This window comes from Phyllobates terribilis, unplaced genomic scaffold (genome assembly GCF_046119375.1).
Source record: "Phyllobates terribilis strain yellow unplaced genomic scaffold, ASM4611937v1 Scaffold_1__5_contigs__length_1240528914, whole genome shotgun sequence".
Lineage (NCBI taxonomy): Eukaryota > Metazoa > Chordata > Amphibia > Anura > Dendrobatidae > Phyllobates > Phyllobates terribilis.
This window is the reverse complement of record NW_027362761.1, coordinates 102468956-102491191: the sequence shown is the minus strand read 5'-3', so window position 1 is coordinate 102491191 and position 22236 is coordinate 102468956.

The window sequence follows — 22236 nt, the reverse complement described above, 5'->3', positions numbered from 1 at the left end:
GCAGCGGCTATAACTGCATCCCTGAAATGATTGAAAGCTGAATCTAAGGGCTCTTTCACACGTCCGTGTTTCCAGTACATGTGGTGACAGTTTCCACACGTACTGGAGACACTGACACACACAGACCCATTCAAATGAATGGGTCTGTGCACGTCAGTGTGTTTCCACAGACCGTGTGTCCATGTGCTCCACACGCTGACATGTCTGTTTTTTTTGTGCATGCACGGTCCGCAAAACATCCCACACGGATGACATCCGTGTGACACGTACCGGCGCCTGGGAACTAGCACTACAGTTAGCACTGTTCCCAAGCGCCGATTGTCCCTGCGATCAGCACCAGCAGAGACAGTGATGTGGGTAGTAGTGTCAGCTCTTGCTGTGTCCCTGTGTAAAAATAAGAATAAAATAATAAAATCCATATACTCTCCTGTCCGGAGATATCCCCCGCTGCAATCCTCTGACCGCTGAAGCCGGGGAGCTGGGGAGAATGAGCCGCTCCAGAGCTGCGCTCAGTGAGTGACAGGACACTGCTCCTGAGCTCAGCACAGCTTCGGGGCCCAGTCGCTGGAGCGGCTCATTCTGCCCTGCTTCTCGACGTCAGCGGTCGAAGGATTTCAGCGGGGGACATCTCCGGACAGGTGAGTATAAGGATTTTATTATTTTATTCTTATTTTTACACAGGGACATTGCGAGAGCAGACTAGCAGACTACTACTACCCTCATCATTGTCCCTGATGGTGATGATCGCAGCACTGGCAGGGAACCATGATGAGGGCAGTGTTCAGCACCCGGCACTTGGGAACAGCGCTAACTGTACACGGATTCCCAGGCGCCGGTCCATGTGATCCTGATGTGGCACACGGACACATGGATATTTCCGGTACCGTGTGAATCCTGCCTAATGCTGAGTGCTAGGGTGTGGTTACAGCCATAAAGCCATGCTGGATGCACATCTATGATGGAAAGCCTGAGGCAGCTGAGAGGAATAAAGTATAATTACTGCTGGCAGCGGGACTCTCAGTGCACTGGTCACATCGCTTCAGAACGCTATTAACTGCATATCTGCATGTGAAATAGCGACAATGGTATAAATACACAGAAGCAGAATTTGCAGCAGTGCTCTGTATCTAAAGGCAATTGGCCATTATTTTTATGGATAAAATGTGGGTGATGGGAGTATGTTTGAACTATATGGGGCAAATGCCCCTGCATACTGTGCCCTCCACTTTGGCATTTTGCTTGCATCATATATTTATAAACCACATAAACAGATCCCAGTTAATTAAATGTAATATTTTACTGGGCTGCCAGCAGAAATTCCTCTATTACCCATCTCAAATGAAAGGGGTGATCCAGGCTAAGAAGAGAAGCCTGAGGTCACACTGAGACTGAAAACAACATTACATCTATTTAACTGTGATCTCTTCATGTGCTATATGGCTATGTGCCCACGATGCAGAAATGAATCAGAGAATTTCTGCAGCGTTTCTGCATCTCCCTTGCCAGAATAAATGCATGCAGATTGTGCATGCGTTTTTCCTGCAGAATACATGCGTATTCACATGCGTTTATGCATGCGTTTATGCATGCAGACTACAAGCACTTTCCAGGCGATAGCATCACTTGGAAAGTGCTTGACAACTAGGTCACACTATATAAATCCATACAAACAGCATGGATTTATATAGTGTGACCGTAAAAAATAAAGCTATACTTACCGATCCCCCGCTGCGTGTGCTGCCGCGTGTGTTGTCGCGCTCCTTCCTGGTTGCCGGCATATCACGAGACAGCCTGCGGTCACATGACCGCGACGTCATCTCAGGTCCTGGAAGGTAAGCGCTGCAGGGGCCGCCGGACAGGTGAATATAAACTTTATTTATTATTTTATTCTTTTTTTCACAGGTACAATGGTACCCAGGTCTGGATGAGAGTCTCCCCTCCTCCAGACTTGGGTACCATACGCACATTGAAACGCATATTATCCGCGTGTACAAATGTACAGACACGGATATTATGCATCTCAATGCAAGCCAATGGCGGCAATTCTGCTGCGCTTCCGCAAAATTAATGAACATGCTGTGGATTTATGAGCGCTGCAGAAGCGCTGCGGAAAAATCCGCAGCATGTGCATTGACATTGCGGAATGCCATTGGGGACCTTGGGGTGCGGATTACCATGCGTTTTTGATGCGTTTCCGCTGCGGAAACGCATGAAAAACGCATCGTGGGCACGCAGCCTATAAATACATGATACAAGCTAATTCCCAAAGTGGAGGGCACATTGTGAGGGGCATCTGCCCCATTTAGTTCAATCACACTCCCATCCCCCCAAAAGTTTTAGTAATTACAATGGCCCCCAGCTCCCTGCCTTTACATACAGAGCACACACCCAGTCTGCCACATAGATACTTTACACTTCTTGCGCACACAGGAAGCAGACAGTGATGTGCAGAGGACTGTGAGACCACGCAGGCAGGCACAGCTTCTCCAGTCTTCAGGAGCGAAGCCATTAGATGCTCCTCTCATGCAGAGAGATGGTAGGTGTGACTTAAACAGATGCGCCCGTGCTCTGTATGCTGGGTACGTCCTGCCAGACGTCATTCGGCATGGCGGACCCAGCTTTATTTAAACAAGCTGCGGCTGCGATGGATTATAATGGGGACAATTACTCTTTGGACGATGGGCCCTCGTGAACGCTAACCCTGATTGCCTTCATTTTAATCCGCCTATGCATGTCCTACTCGTTACTGTGGCCCTGCTCTATGTGTCTTTAAATTCTTAGTGGGGTTTTTCCTAATTTTTGTCAGCCGTTGGACTCTCTGCATACCCTATAACTGTATAGCAGACCCTCTCCTTTCTAACGGGAACTTGTCGTACTCGTTACTGTGGCCCTGCTCTATGTGTCTTTAAATTCTTAGTGGGGTTTTTCCTAAATTTGGTCAGCCGTTGGACTCACTGCATATGACGCGCCCCTGGGCCTGCTGTGTCGCGCAGCGTCTCGCGCACGGGGCTTACCCGGAACCGGATCAGATGAGGGTTGTAGTCTCCGAGTGGCGGGGACCCGGTCCGTGCCCAGGGAGTCAAACTCAGTGTGTGGCAGTCTTGATAGATGTTATTTGAGTGTCGACTACGCCACCCGTTGATTTGCAGCTATGGAGCTGCCGCTGCAGGGCAGACCGCTGAGGCCGGTGTAGAATTGTGCAGCGTGATAGTATAACCCCCAACGGGAGGGGTATGGCCTCAGGGCAGCCGACATGGAAGATGGGGGTAGCAGGAACCACTCAGAGACGGTGCGGTGTAATTCAGGGTCTTTACTGGTAACAACGATAGACCCTCCCGGAGTACTTGCTAGCGAACGGGGCCTGGTCAGTCCTTGAGCAGATGGGATCTCCCCTGGCCAGGCGGAGTTGTAGGCCTCCCAAACTGACTGTACTCTTCTCGCTACTTTGCTAGAAGCGGATATAAGTAGCCCACGTCCCTGAGTGTACCGTGTGGTGCTCACCCGTATGGCCGGTGACTCGGGGCCTTCTATGGCTTCCGCTCCACGATGGCGGTGCTGGTCCTACGCATGTGACCGTGCCTTCGGGTTTCTGGGCCTGAGGACCTGAAATCCCCTGCCGGTCGGCTTCTGCTGCTGGGTAAGAGTTAGTCCCCACAGCCTCGGACGCCGGGTCCGGTAAGAAAGCTTCTCAGTCAGGGCGAGCTCTACAGCTGCCAGCCCCTGACTCGTAGTAGTATTGCTCCCACTGAGCTTCTGCTGTTTCTTCCTATGCTGCTTCTCTTCTCTACTTCTAACCCTGCCTCAGCCCCGGGTTTATACAGGGGAAGTTCTTCCCCTCCCAGGACTGGGCAGGAGGTGTGGCATGCATAGGATTCCTGACCAAGGGACCTCCCACCTGCTCTCAGACATAACATTACATTACTGTGGGAAACCAGACCCCTGGGGTGCCACATTCCCCCCTAGTGAAATTTAGTACTCCGGGACTAAACATATTTTAGAAAAACATAACAAGATATAACAACAATAACAGTACAATAAGAAGAAACACATAAAGGTGGTCACGGCATGTCCGTAACCGGGTGCAGTCTTTGAAGAAAAGCAAGGTGTCCATTTCACCAAAACAGGGAGACGTAACCAGGTAGGGGTTTGTCCTGCCCCGAGTCCTTAACAGTCTTTAGTCCATCCTGGGTTACGCTCCAACTATGTACAAGGGATTCCCGGTAAATCCACCAAGGACTCCTACAAATAACTAGAAACACAAAATTATACACAAGCAACAATACACAGGTAAACATAAATAAAACAATTTATACACTTCAAATCCTCCAACGTGCGGGTAACTGGCCTCTAGTGGCCCTAGTGGACCTACGGAGCTGACTGTCTAGCCCTGAACTACAGGGTGTAGGAGCTGTCAAGGGTAAACTGGGCAGCTGTCTACCGGCTCTTTGGCTCACTAGGGATATGGCAGGCTCACTGCAAGCAGAGGGTTGATCCTCCTGGTCTGCTGGTGTGGGGTCTTCTGCCTACTGGACCGGCTGTTCTTCCAGCTCTACCTGTTGCTCCGTAGGTGCTTGGGATGCTGGTTGGAGGAAGGTGAGTACGGGTACCACAACTGCACCATTGACTTGAGTCCAAGACCGAGGGAAGTCCCCGAGCACAGTACTAACCATATCTTCCCTTTCCTCTACGGGTCGATGGTCTTCTTGTTCCTCTTCAGGGTTCCTCAGTTGTTCGGGACACTTTTTCAGGTGGTCCCGGGATACAATGGCTGTGGTTTCCCCTCCGTCTTTACTGATGGTACAAACCTTCGGGTTCTCGTGGCTTGAGGGCAGTACGGTGTACGGGTCCTTCTCCCACTGGTCGTCCAACTTGTGGAGCCGTCTCTTCCTCTTCAAGACCTGCTCTCCGGGTACCAGGGGAACAGCGGGAGCATACTGGTTGTAAGTTTTCTCTTGTCTTTCCCTAGCCTGACAGAGACTTCGCTCCACGCTCTCCTGTACTCTCCGGTACTGCTGCTGCCTCTCTGTGTCCCAGTCTGCTTCTGGTGAAGTGTCCTCGGGTGTCAGGACTCCCATTTCCAGGTCAACAGGTAACTTACCAGGTCTTGCCCTCATTAGGTAAGCCGGGGTACAGTTGGTGGAACCTACCGGGATGTGGTTGTATAGGTCCACCAGATCGGGCAGCTTCTCAGGCCACAGACTGCGTTCTTCCAGGGGCAACGTTTTCAGAAGATCCATTACCACCTGGTTCATTTTCTCACAAAGTCCATTAGTTTGCGGATGATAGGGTGTCGTCCTTATCTTCCGGCAGCCATGCAGAGTGCAGAATTCTTGGAAGACTTCCGCTTCAAAGGCAGGTCCCTGGTCTGTCAACACTTGGTCCGGGTACCCGTGTGGACGGCAGAAATGCTGCTGGAAGGCTCTCGCTGCTGTTCGAGCTGTTAAGTCCTTGACGGGGACGACAACCAAGAACCGGGAGTAGTGATCCACGATGGTTAGTGCGTAGACGTAGCCACTTCTGCTTGGGGTCAGTTTTACATGATCCAAGGCTACCAGTTCCAACGGCTGCCGGGTGACGATGGACTGCAGGGGAGTCTTCTGGCTGGCACGGTCCTTCCTTCTTAGGTTGCACGGGCCACAGTCTCTGCACCACTTCTCAATGGTTCCCCTCATGCCTACCCAGTGGAATCGCTCGCGCAGCAGGAACTCCAGCTTCTTCCACCCGAAGTGTCCAGCTCCGTCGTGGTATGCCTCCATCACCATGGCTGCGTCTCTTCGTGGCACCACTACTTGCCAGAGAAGTTCATGCGTCCGGGAGTTAACCATTCTGCGGCACAACTTCCCCTTGTAAAGGAACAGTCGACTCCTCTCTGCCCATAGTTGTTTGGCTTCCTCCGGAGCGTCTGGTTCAAGGCAAGCCTCCGGGCGAGTCAGCATCTCCTTCACCAGTCGGACGGCAGGGTCGCTGTCTTGCGTTTCCGCCCAGTTGTAGTGAGGTAAGGGGTTCAACGTAGCAGCCTGCTTACTCCTTACCCGGTGGGAATACTGGATAGTCCCATGACGGTGGAACGCAGGGAGTTCAACTTCTTCCAGTCCCTCCGGATCTTCTCCTTCGTCCGGCAGGTTGGGCATCCTGGACAGGGCGTCCGCGTTGGTATTGGAGCGTCCGGCCCGGTATTTGATTGTGAACTCGTAGTTGGACAGACGGGCCATCCACCTCTGCTCCAGGGCACCGAGTCTTGCCGTGTCCAGGTGTGTCAACGGGTTGTTATCCGTGTACACGGTGAACCGGGAAGAAGCAAGGTAATGCTTAAAGCGCTCGGTGACTGCCCATACTACGGCCAGGAACTCTAGCTTAAATGAGCTGTAATTCTCGGGGTTCCTTTCGGTGGGTCGCAGCTTTCGGCTGGCGTAGGCGATTACTCGTTCCTTCCCCTGCTGGATCTGGGACAGTACGGCTCCTAGCCCGATGTTACTGGCGTCGGTGTAGAGGATAAAGGGCTGGCTATAATCCGGGTACGCCAGGATTTCGTCCCCCGTGAGGGCCATCTTCAGCTGGCGGAAGGACTCTTCTTCCAGCTCCTCCCATTTGAAGGGCGGCTTCTGGTTCTTGGCCTTCCGGGACTGGCCTATCAGGAGGTCCTGCATAGGTGCTGCCTTTTTGGTGAAACCGGGAATAAACCTTCGGTAGTAGCCTACCAACCCGAGGAACTGCCGCACTTCTTTTACGCTGGAGGGGCTTGGCCATTCCTTAATTGCGGTGATCTTATCAGGGTCGGGAGCCACTCCGTCAGCGCTCACCACGTGTCCCAGGTACTGCACCTTTGGTTTCAGGAGGTGACACTTGGAGGGTTTCACCTTTAGGCCGTAACTCGCCAGAGCTTCGAACACTTCCGCCAGGTGTTTCAGGTGGTCCTCATACGTCTTGGAATATACGATGACATCGTCCAGGTACAACAGGACCGTCTCGAAGTTTCTGTGGCCCAGACAACACTCCATTAGTCGTTGGAAGGTTCCTGGTGCATTGCAGAGTCCGAACGGCATGCAGGTGAACTCGCTAAGTCCCATCGGGGTGGTGAATGCGGTCTTCTCCTGGTCCGCCTCTGCTACAGGAACCTGCCAGTACCCGCTAGTGAGATCCAAGGTAGAGAAGAAGTTAGCAGATCTTAAAGCAGCCAATGACTCCTCTATCCTTGGTAAGGGGTACGCATCCTTGTGTGTGATACGGTTGATTTTCCGGTAATCTACACACATCCTCATGGTGTTGTCTTTTTTTCTGACTAAGACTAGTGGAGCTGCCCAGGGGCTACAGCTATCCCTGATCACCCCAGCCTCCTTCATGTCTCTAAGCATCCCCTTGGCGTGTTGGTAGTGTGCAGGGGGTACGGGTCGATACCTCTCTTTTATGGGAGGATGGTCTCCCGTGGGGATGTGGTGTTCTACCCCCTTGACTCGCCCGAAGTCTAACGGGTGTTTACTAAACACTCTCTCGTACTCTTGAACCACCCGATAGACTCCCTGTTTCTGATGTGAGGGAGTGGAGTCAGTACCCAAATGTAGTTGCTGACACCAGTTCTCCATTGTTTTCTTAGAGCCGTTACCTTCCTCCGGGTGAGATGGAGGCAAGGGTTCCACAGATTGTATAGCATTTTGGTTAATGGTATATAATTTGGCTAGCGTGGCATACCGGGGCAGGTACACTTCCCTCTTCCCGATATTGATTATGCGAACGGGCACCCTCCCATGGCGTACATTAACCACCCCCCGTGCTGTCAAGATGGTGGGCCTACTGTCTGAGTAAACTGGTTCTACCATTGCCTGGTAATCTCTACCTCTCAGACCAATAGCTGCCCGGCACCAAATCATCATTTCACTTTTTGGGGGCATGGCAATAGGAAAAGGGTCACACATTCTTACGCTACCAATCTCACCGCCGGAGAGTTCCACCTGTTGCCGTCGCATCAGTGCCCGGATCTCTTTCTGGAGCACCCGCTGCTCGCCGGAGCTGGCGTTCTTGGCAACCTGCTGTAAAAGGAAAATCACCTCTGCAAGACAATTTTCAATTACATTAGTTCCTAGCGTTATCTTTGGGTGACTCTCGTGTTTGTCAATGTCTACAATAATCAGTCCCTGTGCTGCTAGTTCGACTGGCGATGATACTCAAGTCTTCGTCAGGGTAGCGGGTTATATCCGAGTCATTCCAGTACTGCTTGAAGAGCACGTACGGGATGGTGGTGACCTGTGATCCGGTGTCCAGTAGGGCACTCATAGGGATGCCATCCAGTACCACAGGCAAGACTGGACGTCCTCTGACATATTTGTCACGCCAGTTCGATGGGCCTGGTGATCTTTTTCCTGGTGGTTGGCCCTCTACCCCCAGGTTGTGCCAGTTTAAAGGACAGTACCTTGCCATATGTCCGGGTTGATTGCAGCGGCGGCAGATGGGTCGTCCGTCCTCGTTGTACCGGTCACTGGGTCTTCCTCTGGCCGGTGGGGTCCTCCTTGGTCGACGCCACGGGATGTTCTCCGGTCCGGATGCTAGCTGGATCTTCCCTGGAGTGGAAGCCTGTAAAGACTGCACAGTTCGGGTTAACGCAGCAACGCTTTTAGCTAGCTCTTGGACCTGATGGTGCAGGTCTGGAGCCGGGTCATTGTTCAAAGCCTGCGCATCAGCCCCTACAGGCCCTGCCGACAAGGGCGCCGCCTCCTGGTGGTAAGTGATAGCTGGGCGCCTGTGGGTCACAACGCCATCCGGTGCCGGTTCTCGGAGCACCCGGATGGCTCTGTCCTTAAACTGTGCAAATCCCAGATGAGGGTCCTGTAGGGCCATTGCCCGCAACTGGGTTCGGTGGGCATTGCAATATAAACCCTCTATAAATTGTTCAGTCAACAGCCTGTCCTCGTCTACCACGCCGTCAGGGTCGGTCTGCTTAACGGCTCTCAGGGCCTCTTGTAGGTTCAGGGCATAGTCCCTTATACTCTCATGGGCCCGCTGTTTGCACCCGTAGAATCTAAGCTTGATCTCGGCTGAGGTGCGGGTATCAAAGGTGTCCCTCAGCCGGGTTAGTATCCCTGCGACAGTCCTCCCCCCAGGTGGCCAGGACTTTACCTCCCTTCGGGCTGCTCCGGTTAATTGGGCCACCAGGATGCTCACTTTTTGCTCCTCTGTGAGGGGGTACACCTGGAAGAGGCTATCCAGCCTTTCTCTAAAGTCCTGCAGGGTATGTGACTCCCCTGAGTACTGGGGTAGCCAGGCTGCCCCCGGGATATAGGGCATGGTGAAAGGCATGACCGCGACAGCGGTGGCGCTGGCGGGGGTTGAAGCGGTGAAGCTCTCCTCCGTATCCGACATCCTTCTCCCCCCTAGTGGACCGTGGCCTACCTTGCGATGATCCTCTTCCGTAGGCCGCGGCTCCGCAGTGGATCGTCAGGGTTGAGGACCTTCCGTCGCGCTCCGGTGACGTCGGCGTCTGCTGGGCTCCTTCCAGGACCTTACGCAACGTCCGGACGTGAGGCGGGGCTTCAGTTCTCGCGGGCTTTTCGGAGTCCACGCCCCTCTTCTTCCCGCGCGGCGTCCTCAAAATGGCGTCCAACGGCGGGAAAACTCCACCGATGGCGGGAAGAAGGCTGAAGATGGCGCCGGATGGCGGGAATCTTCACAGATGGCGGGAAGAAGGCTGAAAATGGCGCCGGATGGCGGGAATCTTCACCGATGGCGGGAAAACTTCACGGATGGTAAGTTTTAAAAGTCTCTTTTTCAGGCACGCAGTACCCGGTGGTTGCGGGCACGAAATCCTGCCGACTACGCCAAAGTTGACGCGCCCCTGGGCCTGCTGTGTCGCGCAGCGTCTCGCGCACGGGGCTTACCCGGAACCGGATCAGATGAGGGTTGTAGTCTCCGAGTGGTCCGTGCCCAGGGAGTCAAACTCAGTGTGTGGCAGTCTTGATAGATGTTATTTGAGTGTCGACTACGCCACCCGTTGATTTGCAGCTATGGAGCAGCCGCTGCAGGGCAGACCGCTGAGGCCAGTGTAGAATTGTGCAGCGTGATAGTATAACCCCCAACGGGAGGGGTATGGTCTCAGGGCAGCCGACATGGAAGATGGGGGTAGCAGGAACCACTCAGAGACGGTGCGGTGTAATTCAGGGTCTTTACTGGTATCAACGATAGACCCTCCTGGAGTACTTGCTAGCGAACGGGGCCTGGTCAGTCCTTGAGCAGATGGGATCTCCCCTGGCCAGGCGGAGTTGTAGGCCTCCCAAACTGACTGTACTCTTCTGGCTACTTTGCTAGAAGCGGATATAAGTAGCCCACGTCCCTGAGTGTACCGTGTGGTGCTCACCCGTATGGCCGGTGACTCGGGGCCTTCTATGGCTTCTGCTCCACGATGGCGGTGCTGGTCCCACGCGTGTGACCGTGCCTTCGGGTTTCTGGGCCTGAGGACCTGAAATCCCCTGCCGGTCGGCTTCTGCTGCTGGGTAAGAGTTAGTCCCCACAGCCTCGGACGCCGGGTCCGGTAAGAAAGCTTCTCAGTCAGGGCGAGCTCTGCAGCTGCCAGCCCCTGACTCGTAGTAGTATTGCTCCCACTGAGCTTCTGCTGTTTCTTCCTATGCTGCTTCTCTTCTCTACTTCTAACCCTGCCTCAGCCCCGGGTTTATACAGGGGAAGTTCTTCCCCTCCCAGGACTGGGCAGGAGGTGTGGCATGCATAGGATTCCTGACCAAGGGACCTCCCACCTGCTCTCAGACATAACATTACATTACTGTGGGAAACCAGTCCCCTGGGGTGCCACACATACCCTATAACTGTATAGCAGACCCTCTCCTTTCTAATGGGAACATGTCGTTATTGTGGCCCTGCTCTATGTGTCTGTAAATTCTTAGTGGGGTTTTTCCTAAATTTGGTCAGCCATCGGACTCACTACATACCCTTTATCTGTATAGCAGACCCTCTCCTTTCTAATGTGAACATGTCATACTCGTTACTGTGGCCCTGCTATATGTGTCTTTAAATTGTTTGTAGGGTTTTTCCTAAATTTGGTCAGCCGTAGGACTCACTGCATACCCTATAACTGTATAGCAGACCCTCTCTTTTCTAATGGGAACATGTTGTACTCGTTATTGTGGCCCTGCTCTATGTGTCTTTAAATTCTTAGTGGGGTTTTTCCTAAATTTTGTCAGACGTTGGACTCTCTGCATATCCTATAACTGTATAGCAGACCCTATACTTTTTAATGGGAACATGTCGTACTCATTACTGTGGCCCTGCTCTATGTGTTTTTAAATAGTTTTGGCAGCCCTTGCAGTCACAGCATGGGCATTACCATTATAGGAGACCCTATCCTTTCTAATGGGAGCATTTTTTTTACTGAGACCCTCCTCTATGTCTCTTCAAAGGGGTATTGGGTTGCGTCTGAATTTTTGGCAGCCCTTGCAGTCACTGCATACGCAATAACAGTATAGGACCCCCACTCGTTAATAATGGGAACAACAAAGCATAGCCGGCTGATGGCTAACAATAGCGAGGGCCGAATGCTGGCCTTTTACGAATAGTAAGGGCCGCCTGATAGCCCTATAAAAATAGGCTTTGTGGCCTTCAGAGTCCCTCCATCATAAATTAAACAGCATGTGTCTGATGATGTGTCACACACCGCATTGCCAGATAAGGTTGTAAAATGTTAAAATGACATTTCCCGATGAATGCATTTGTCTTAAAAAATAACGTATAAAAAAAAAAAACAGTAGGATCTTTTAATTTAGTATAAAAAACAGAGTCGGCAATGTAACCTCAATGTAATCACATTGTTCAGCTCCTGCACCTCCTCCTCCATCTCCGAAATGACCACATCAGTCACAAGCTGAAAGCACTGCAGCATTGCCTTGGCCAAGCGGCAACAGACTGTGCTGAAGATAACACGCTTAATGTTTAGTTGACAGCGCTGCCAGCAAGGCATGGTCGTGTGTGACAATGGGCGGAACCTGGTGATGGAGAAATGACAGCCGGAGTAGATACGGTTTCCGTCTTTGCCAGTCCTTTCACCGAGCTAAAGAATATGGCTGTGGTGAAATACAACTCCCACTGAGAAGCTGTTTCAGATTGAAAAACATTGGTCCCACCAGAGGATTTGATTTTGAGGGCTCACCTTTCTCCCCCACTCAAGAGCCCCATAGCAGCTGCAAAGTTAGCACTATCATGAACTCTCCTGATGTAGAAGCCAGGGGACCTTTCAACCCCGCCGAGAAGCAGTCCTGGCTAAGAAAAGTGTGTGGGAAGGTTCCTGGACACTCTATGGCTGCTTTTTTACTGAGGTGGAAACCCACGGAAACACGGGGAGAACATACAAAATCCTTGCAGATGTTGTCCTTGAGGGGATTTGAACCCAGGATCCCAGCGCTGCAAGGCTTCAGTGCTAACCACTTGTCCAATGTGCTGCCGTTCACCCTCTGATATCTAACAGGCTGGAGAAACTTGCACCTTCTACTACTCTATCTTCAGCTCCTAAACTAATAAACTAATGTATTTGGGCAGCCACTCAGTCTACCAAATAAAATTCCTGAAAAGGAAATTGGGGATGGCTTTGCTACTGGTACTGGGGACAGTGCTAATAACATGGCGTCCTACCATAGTTAACTGGAAATATTCCAGGCTGGTAGGAGGCAAGCAGATTCCCACAGAAAAGTACCAGCAGTAATGTTCAGGGACCCACGCTTGTGGAAGGCGGAGACAATACCGGGAGTGGCGGCTGGGGACTTAATATGGACTTAGTATGGACACGCGATTGCCGCCGGCATAAGGTTGTGAAAGCCTTCTGCCTCCACGAGCCTAAGAGGTCACATTTCAAGTGCAAGCAGCTGCCCAGAAAGCTGTCAGTTTAGTTTGCGGCCTGTGGGTGGGTGGTTGGCTGCATACTTGCACTTGCATTCCAAGTAACAAAAAATTAAGCAGATAATGGCCTCTATCATCATCATGGCCTCACCTCGGCACTATGAACTCTCCTGAAGGAGAAGCCAGGGCCCACCAGAGGAGTCTCCGCTTCTCTGGTAGGCCCGTCCAACCCTGCCAAGAAGCAGCCCTGGCTAAGAAAAGTGTGTGGGAAGGTTCCCAGACACTCTATGGCTGCTTTTTTAATGTGGATTGGACGTGGTTATGCATGTTATTTCTCAAACCGCATTGCAGATCAGACAATTGCCCAACTCTGTAGTAATGAAATTAAAGGCGCAAAGAAAGATGTTTGTGTGTCGAAGCACCACCGACAAGTGCGAGCTGATGTTGGACGGGCTACCATTGCTTCTACAACAAGCTGCATTAGAGGACTTCCTGGGAGAAATGACACCCAGAGTAGATACGGTTTCCCTCTATGCCAGTCCTTTCACCGAACTAAAGAATATGGCTGTGGTGAAATACAACTCTCAGCAAAAAAAGCCACATTCACCTGTCCACGTGTTTGTGGTTAGGTGGTCCTTCCCAGTAAGTGCACTGGGGAGGGCACGGGTAATGTTGTGGGATCGGTGCTTGTGGAAGGCGGAGATGACACCGGGACAAATAGTGGCAGCTGGGGACCAAATATGGATACCTGGTCGCCGCCGCCATAAGATTGTGGACAGCTTCCGCCTCCACGAGCATAAAAGGCAACATTTCAAGTGCAAGCAGCTGTCAAAAATTTGGCAGTATAGTATTGCAGCCTGTGGGTGGGTGGGTGACTGGCTGCATACTTGCGCTTGCTTTCAAAGGTGAAAAATACACTCACCAGTAAATGTAATTTTAACATTTTACTACCTAATCTGGCCATGTAGTGTGTGAGACATGACCAGACACATCCTGTTTCATTCATAAAGGAGGGATTGTGATAGTCACAAAGCCTATTTTTTAAAGGCCATCAGGCAGCCCTCACTGTTGTTAAAGGGCCATTAGCCGGCTACGCTTTATTGTTCATATTATTAAGGAGTGGGTCTCCTATACTGTTATTGCATATGCAGTGTCTGCAAGGGCTGCTAAAAATTAGGACACACTCCAATACCACTTTGATGAGACATAGAGGAGAGCCTCCGAAAAAAAAAGTTCCTATTATAAAAGAGTGGGTCTCCTATACTGTTATTGCATATGCAGTGACTGAAAATGCTGCCAAAAATTTGGGCGCACTCCAATACCCCTTTGAAGAGACATAGAGGAGGGCCTCAGTAAAAAAAATTTTCCATTATAAAGTAGTGGGTATCCTATAATGTTATTGCGTATGCAGTGACTGCAAAGGCTGCCAAAAAATTGGATGCACCCAAATACCCCTTTGAAGAGACATACAGGAGGGCCTCAGTAAAATAAATGTTCCCATTATGGGTCTCCCATAGTAGTAATGCCTATGCACTAAGTGCATGGGCTGAAAAACATTTACCACTGGGGGATATGCATGAACATACTGTATAATATACATAATTTTAGAGGCAGGCCTCTAAAAAAATTTCCTACGGGCATCATAAACACCCTTATAAAAATGATGTGGGTGTTGCATGATGGTTACCCTGTTGATATGGTGGTGGAGAATGAGGAGGAGGAGAAACAGAATGGTGACATAAAATAGACTAAATCAGGAAGCGTATACCCATATCTCGGTGTAAAGAGGTGCATGGGAATAGACCTCTCAAAAAAAAACTGGATTTGAGTTTATGTTCTGCTGCTATCATCCGATGGTGTTGAGAAGTCTGGCCCAATCCAGCCCATGCTTATTTTGATGGGAGTCAGCCTGTCAGCATTTTAAGATGATAGGCGGATGCACCTATCAGTTATAATACCCCCAGCAGCACTAAAAACCCACTCTGGCAAAACACTAGCGGCAGGGCAGGCCAGGACCTCCAAGGCGTAGAGAGCCAGTTCATGCCACATGTCCATCTTGGATACCCAATAATTATAAGGCACAGAGGAATCACAGAGGACGTTGATACAGTGGGCAAGGTACTCCTTCAGGATCTTCCAAAACTTTTCTCTCCTTGTCAGAGTACCCCATGCATCAGGGCCTGGGGGCTGGAAGGGTCTGAGAAAAATGTCACAGTGTTCCCCTGCCTCTGCTGCATCGTATTTATGTCTCCCTCACCTGTACTCCTTTGTTGTCCAAGGAATTGTGACCTCTGCCAGCGTTTTACAGATGGGAATTTTTTTAATAATTCCTCAACAAGGGCCTTCTGGTACTGCAACATTTTTTATACCTCTCCGCCACGAGAAGGAGAGATAGAAAGTTCTCCTTGTAGAATGCGTTTAGAAGTGTGACCAGTAATTATGTAGCACCCTGAGGATTCGGCTGCTACAGGGGTATTACACCTCAAGCCAGAGGTGTGGTATTCCACTCCCGGGTAAGGATGGAGTGTGGAACTGAGCTCAGTAGGCTGCATGCACTACACACATCCCATTTCCGGGGGACAGATCAATGGTACTCCCACTAGAGAAATGTGCAGGTACGACAGTGTCTGTCCCTGGCTGGAGTGGGAGGGGGGTGGAACATCCCAGTAGTGTAGGGGCAGATAGGGGGAGCAGTCTGGGTAGTGCTAGGAGCTCATTGGGTGCTGGTCACCTGAGCTCACACATAGAGGGAGTATATAAGGTGGGAACCATATTAGATCAGGGTCAGTCTGTCAGTCTTTTGTAGAGGAAGAGAGCAGAGGAGAAGAGCAGCTCCAAGGCCAAGAGAGAGAGAGAGGAGAAAGAAGGACCCAGAGGGGGAGAAGAGAGAACTCCAAGATCCCAAAATTAGACCAGAGGGTGAAGAGTTGGCACAAGGGTACCGGATCCCAAGCTGGTGGAGGGCACTAATCCTCAGCCAGAGACCGGAGGTCGTGGGCAGGATCTGCCACGACCACCCACTAAATCCACCCGGAAGGCACACCAAGAATAGGGTCAGGGAACCCAGAGACAAGGGTTTACCAACAAGAGGCCCGAGGGAGCCGGACTTAGGTGGATCCCTGGTGGGGAAGGCCAGAGAGAAGGACAAGTCAGAAACGGAGCTCAGGACCACGCTCCAGAATCACCTGGGAGTTGGCCGAGTTCAGGACCTGGTGGACGCAGCACGGCTCGGGCGGTCGCTCAAGGCCAGAGTGACCAGAATAACAGCAGTAAGTAAAGACCCTGAACTGCACAGCCCGACTCTGAGTCTCATTACCATCCTCACTGCACCTCCACAACCACCATCCTCTACACCTGACCCCCTGAGGCTATACCCCTCCCGTTGGGGGTTATACTACCTGAGCTGCACACACACCACCAGCCTCAGCGGACCCTGCTGCAGCGGCGGCCGTAGTGACCGCAATTCAACGGGTGGCGTAGTCGACATAAAAGAACATCTAGTAACATCTATAAGGACTGCCACACACTGAGCTTGACACCCTGGGCACGGACCGGGTCACCGCCACTCGGAGACTACAACCCCCATCTGATCCGGCTCCGGGTATCCCCCAAACAACACTGGCCCAGGGGGCGCGTCAATTACTGTTGCCCAAAATGCATAGAACGCGAGGGTCACGGGAAAGGCAGTGGAGCATAAAGTCAGCTATGTTTGCCAGACTGCCAACAGCCAAGACTTCCCTTTCCTGACCAAGAGGACAACTGTCCATGCTCTCCTCCTCCTCATCCTCCTCCTCATTCTCCCTCTCCTCAGGCCATCCACGCTGAACAATGGTATGACTCTGGGTAGTAACGACTGTAGCTCAGGAAAACAGCTCCCGTTCCTCCCCCTCCTCCTCCTCCCCATTATCACCTAATCCACTTTGAGATGAGATAAGGCTGACCTGTGTGGCATCACTCTGTGTAATTCCTAGCTCCATCTCATTGTCCTCCAACTGCAATGCCCCCTCTTTAATTGTGAGCAGCGAGTGTTTCAGTAGACAGAGAAGCGGGATGGTGATGCTAATTATGGAGTCATCGCCACTCACCATCTTGGTGGGGTTCTCAAAGTTTTGGAGGATGGCACAGATGTTAGACATTCATGCTCACTCATAAGCTCTTATGTGCGCAGGCTGACCTGAATACCGACAGGCATGTTGAAGCTGGTACTCAACAACTGCCCTCTGTTGCTCACAAATCCTTCCCAACATATGCAAGGTTGAGTTCCAGCGCGTGGTGACATTGCACACCAGTCGGTGAGCTGGAAGATGCAAACGCTGAAGCACGGCGAGGGCAGTGGAATTTGTAGATGACTTTCTGAAATATCACACACGCTGCGTACTTTCACAAGCGGCTCAGGCAGATCCGGGTAGGTTTTGAGAAACCACTGAACCACTAGGTTAAGCACATGGGCCAGGCATGGTATGCATGCAAGCTTGCCTAACTTCAGATCCACCACCAGGTTCCGGCCATTGTCACACACGACCATCCCTGCCTGCTCTGTTACAGCTGTCAACAACTCTGCAGTGGCGTGTGGTTTATTCCCTAAGCATATTAGCTTCAGCACAGGCTGTTGCTGCTCGGCCGAGGCATTGCTGCAGTGCTTCCAGCTTCCGACTGATGTGGTCATTTCAGAGATGGAGGCTGAAGAGGAGGAGGAGGTGCAGGAGCTGTACAATGTGGAGGCAACCCTGATTGACCCAGGACCCGCAATCCTCGGCGTCGGGAGGACGTATTCCATCCCAGGGTCCGACTCGGTCCTAGCTTCCACTATGATAATCCAGTGTACCGTCAGCGAGATGTACCGTCCCTGGCCACAAGCACTAGTCCATGTGTCCTTGGTTAGGCGGACCTTCCCAGTAACTGTTGTTGAGGACATGGGTAATGTTCTCGGACTCGTGCTTGTGTAAGGCAGAGATGGAACACCGGGAGAAATAGTGGCGGCTGGGGACCAAGTACCGAGGGATGGTTGCCTCCATGAGGTTGCGGAAAGATTTATTCTCCCCGATCCTAAAAGGCAACATTCGAGAAATGTGGCAGTTTAGTGCTGTGGACTGTGGGAGGTTGGCTGCGTATTTGCATTTGCATTCAAAGGACTTGGGTAGGGACAACTGAATGCTGCAATCCAACCAACAACCTTTTCACACTGCTCTGGCTTCTATAGTGGTGTTCCCCGTCGCTCGCCACGCGCCTTGCCCATTTTAAATGGAATGTAATATTTGGCACACTCCCCAAAATGTCTCGATTATTACGGCTGTAATATCGGATCACGTCTGATGACCACTGTTTTAAGCAGTGGCCTTGTATTATGGTATTGGTTAGTGACCTAGTGTAAATAGTTTTGAACAACAAACAACTGTCAGACTTTAAATGGAGTATAATATTTGGCATGCTCCCCCAAAAAAATCAGGATTATTAGCGTAGTAATATCTGATCACGTTTGATGACCATGGTTTTAGGCAGAGGTCTTGTAGTATGGTATTGGTCAGCGACCAAGTGTGAGTGGGTTGAACAACACCGAACTGGCAGACTTTAAATGGAGTATAATAATTGGCACGCTCCAAAAAATGTCACGATTATTACCGCAGTAATATCGGATCACATCTGATCACCACAGCTTTAGGCAAAAGCCTTGTAGTATGGTATTAGTCAGCGACCAAGTATGAATAGGTTGAACAACACACAACTGGCAGACTTTAAATGGAGTGTATTATTTGGCATGATCCAAAAATATCACGATTATTACTGCAGTAATATCGGATCACGTCTGATGACCACGGTTTTAGGCAGTGGCCTTGTAGTATGATATTGGTCAGCGACCAAGTGTATATAGGTTGAACAACACACAACTGGCAGACTTTACATGGAGTGTAATATTTGGCACGCTTCAAAAAATGTGTTGATTATTACGCAGTAATATCGGACCACGTCTGATGATGGACAAGTTTCTCTGCTTCCACAATACAGCAATGTGAATAAAATGAAACAAATCTGGCTGTATGCTGTTAACAAGCAAATGGAGCAGTAAAAATGGTGTATTATATGGCTTTTCAAGCAAATGATCAGGATTAAGAGCAAAAAGAATATTAGCCATGATATCTAGCTATGGATATCAGTAACAGCATCAGTCAGAACGTGCAATGGACCCTATTCTGGTCTATACACTCTCCACAAACTCTGCCTGCCTAACTCCTGGAATCACCGTGATTAATAATATGTATGTGGATTAGTCCTTAGAAGGACTGTTAGTTGAGATGTATATTGTTCTGGAATACCTAATACCTCACTAAATCAACTGTTAACTCTCTCCCTAGCTCAGCAGCACCTCTCCCTACTCTGCCTGTCTGAAGGATAGCCTGTGACGAGCATAGGGTCATCGAGTCTGATAAAGATCCAATGACGCTATGCAGTCAGCCAGACACTGTAATGCCACAACCAACATGGCTGCGGCATTTCAGTGAGTGACAGGCAATCCCCGCATGTTTATTTGCTGTCTAAACAGCACCAAACATGCGGGGAGGGGAATGGAGCTCCCGCCCGAACATCCAGGAAGTACTCGCAGAGCATCTCGAACAGTGAGATGCTTGGGCGAGTACTGAGCAGTAGCGAGCATGCTCACTCATCACTAGTCATGGCTCCACGTGGCGCTCCCATGCCTATGACCACTAGCAGCAAGCATAGGCGTGGGAGCGCCACGTGGAGTCATAACAGTGCAGCATTAACTGCAAATTTTCTGGAAGTTCTGGGGTCGAAACGTGTTAACTTTGTCTAACATCTCACAGCAACCTTTTTTTATGTTTGCTCTCACGAACAATAAAAATCTTGCATCATCAAAATTAAGAGCGTGCGGTGAATCTGAAGCCTTCTGCATCAACATCACCTGCTCCAGAGCTGACCGAAGACAAGCTTTTAGCCCCAATACTGTTTTAACCACACGTCACCTGTGCTGTGTATCACTGAGACTAATAATCCTCTCCTGGTGACATCAACTCTTTGATATCCCTTTCTAGGTCCCAGATCTTATCCACCACAGAATCATCATCATGATCATCAATGATTTCCCTAATTGGGCTGACAGGTAACTTGAAGTGGGAAATGATGTGGGAAATGAACTGAGCTCCTTTCTGCCCTGCTTGATTATCATCTTGAGATTTGCTCAATCCAGAAGGCTACTACCACTGCCAGTATCCTACCACCACGTCTCACAGAGCCAGAAAAACGGCTTGGAATTAAAATTGTGTTCTTATTCTACTCTCTTTGTCATTCGAAAACAGAGGCTGATATTTCATCTCTTCCAATAAGTCAGCTGAAAAAAGTTGTTCTAGTGTAGATGGAATTTATCCCATGGCCCATATGGAAACTATGGGTCAGAACATAAACAGGTGTCATTGATGGATTGGAAATTTTGCTCTGTACAATATTAAGTGGTATGGCAGTGGAGGAGGTGGACTGAGCAAAACACTATTAGTGTTAGTGCAATGATGGTGGTTATACTGCTAGCGGCTAACACTTTGTTTATTTGTTATATTATTTTTTTTCTTCAATTTTTTCTTCTTCGCTCTTCAATGCTTGCCCATGCCACATTTGGATTTAACATTCATTTTGGAAACATGGTTAATGTTTAATCAGTTAATCTAAACTTTGTTGACAAACTTAGCCAACCCAGGAAAAATATGACATCAGCCAGAATTGCTAATTGGTTGACGTGATAGATAAAAAAGATAACTCGACAGTAGGCTGCCCATAATGTTAATTTGGCGTGTATGTGTCTCCAAATTAACAATTTATATAGGTATGGCAAAAAAGACCTGCACTGTTATATGCTTCTATTTACTGTAAGAATGTTTTTTTACAACTTTTTGGATAGTTCATATGAATTGTTCCTGGCCAAATAGGACCATGTAGAGGCCACATTCACACGTTCAGCATTTGGTCAGTATTTTACATCAGTATTTGTAAGCCAAATCCAGGAGTGGATGAAAAATGCAAAAGTGGTGACGTATTTTTATTATACTTTCCCTCTGATTGTTCCACTCCTGATTTTGGCTTACTAATACTGATGTAAAATACTGATGAAATACTGAACGTGTGAACATGGCCAAATGCTAATGTTGGGAAGTACAAACAATTCCTTAAGAGAATATTGAAATCGGTAGGCAAAAAGTAAAAATTATGCCTCTATGTTTTATTGTTTAATCTTTTTTTTTTCTAGAATGGAGATATTTTTGATTTAAAAATCTCCCACCCTTAACAAAAAATGCTTAACTTTAATAAAGAGGTCACAACATAGGCAAGAAAAGTTTTCAGCAAGAGTCAACAGTACTGTTGTGGCACCTAGGATTGTTAAATGCAAGTAGTCAAACACTTGCAAAACCTTTATCTTTTATTGTTTTTTTTTAAATCTTTTTATTGTTTTTTATTGTGCATCATCTTTTTATATTGTTCAACCAAACTGATATGTAATTTAATAAAACCAAAAATGCTAGCCCACAAAGTAGATACACATACAGTAGGTTCATGACAAGTAATGAACATTCAGCAAAAGCAACAGCCAACAGTATTGTCGTGGCACTTAGGATTCTGAAATGTGACTCGCCCCCAGGGCCGTGGGGTACTCGAAACCGGGTCTTCTGGTGTACGATGCTGATGGGGTAGTAGTGGCAACCCGGTCCCGTGGCTCAGGGTGGTCAGACCAATGTTGTGGCAGTCTATTTATAAATTTGTGAATGTCCGACTACGCCACCCGTGGATTGCGGTCAGAGATAACCGCCGCTGCGAGGCAGACCACTGAGGCTGGTGTTGGTGTGCAGCACAGGGGTAGGATAACTCCCCATGGGAAGAGTGTAGCCTCAGGGCAGTGTAGGTAGATGCTGGGGGTGATAGTGCCGGCCGCAATAGTAAAAGTTCAGAGCCCGTGTCAAACAGTTCTGGGTCTTTATTGTAGATGTTACTAATGACCCAACAGTATTACCGGGTAGGAATGGGCCTTGGTATCTGAGAGCATTCGGGCGAACCCCACTGGTCAGGGTGAGTGTGTAGGCCTACCGTTCTCTCTATGCTCATTCTGACTATCCCCCTCTTTGTGGTGTAATAGCCCACGTCCCTGAGCTGGCCGTGTACTTCTCGCCTGTATGGCTTGTGACTCGGGCCTTGGGTACCTTTTGCTTTCTTCTCGCTGTACTGGTCCCTCTGTGTGGCGGAGCCTCCTGGCTTCTTAGGTCAAGGGACCTGAAATCCCTCGCGGGTTGGTTCTCTGCTGCTGGGCTTGATAACCCGGGCAGCCTCGGACCCCAATGTCCGGTTAGATTGGTTCTCTGCCAGGACCGGCTCTCGTCGCCTCTGTCCCTGGCTTGTAGTTTCTCCTCTGCCTCACGG